Source organism: Atta colombica, unplaced genomic scaffold, assembly GCF_001594045.1.
Source record: "Atta colombica isolate Treedump-2 unplaced genomic scaffold, Acol1.0 scaffold42, whole genome shotgun sequence".
NCBI lineage: Eukaryota > Metazoa > Arthropoda > Insecta > Hymenoptera > Formicidae > Atta > Atta colombica.
Window position 1 is genome coordinate 211,552 of NW_017259531.1, and position 1,235 is coordinate 212,786.

A 1,235-nucleotide genomic window follows, 5' to 3' on the forward strand; every position below is an offset into this window, starting at 1 on the left:
TATATATATATATATAAAACTTTATATAAAATAAACTCATAAACTCTTTGTTGATGTATATATTATTATACATTACTACGTGGGAAATATCGCCAAATTACAAATTCATGTCATTTTATCTAATAGTAGGAAGTCATTTACGCGAGTAATTGAAGAATCTAAGTGCTCCGAATCAGTGTCTGATATATATACTTAATTCTCCTCGCGTGGTCATATTATTTGTTTTATTTTAACCCATCATGAGATTTCCATATAAATGGTGCATAATCCGGATGCCTATCCGGATAATAACTATATAGTATAGATGTACGAAGGTGCATCACAAATTCAAGCATTATACTTCGCGCGTTGCACGAAAATACATCGTACGCCATTACACCCAAAGATCAATACGAAAACATTCACCAAGTTATGCTTTGATCTTTCGAGTGCACGGAAAAGTTCAGTGCACGACCAATCTCGATTATTTTCGAAGCAATTAAAATAAAGCGCTGAGAATCGCGAGAAGAAATAATATAAACGATGGTGCACTCATCTCATTAAAAGTCTCAGCAAAAGGAAAAATGATACAAAGGGTAAAAATATAAGATATAACAATAATATGTAAATAAAATATATCGAGCATATATAAAATTTTTTTCTACAAGAGATGTAGATTCCTACGGAAGAAGCTGTTTTATTTAATTTTAATTTAATTCTAGCTTATTTCAAATTATAATTATGCATTTGTTATAAATAACTATAAACATTTACTAGTTTTATAATTTTTATAATTGTAGCTTTGTCTTTTTTTTTCTTTTTACTGAGTCTCCTAACTTGCAGATTACAATCCATATTTTGGGAATCTTTTGCAAATCCGAATGCGTTATCATCCATTAACTTCTTTTCGCATATAGACACAATTGTGAGCGTTCGTATCGTCGTCACTATATGTCTCTTCTCTCGGAAGAAGATTATGCCGCTATTTTTACGGATAATATAATTGTTTTATACTTCGTAATACGAACGATATATTTAGAAAGTATATTGCGGAAAATTGTGATTAAACAAACGAATCAAGATGGAAGCCTATCTAAGAGATAATGATGTAGACATTTCCTTAAAACAACGATATTTTTTGTAAATCTTCAACATTTTCTTTACTCAATCGATATCTCAAAAAAGACGCTTTACTTAAAATCATTCAATGTTACATCTACAGAGAGAAGTATATTAAATATACATATATATATATA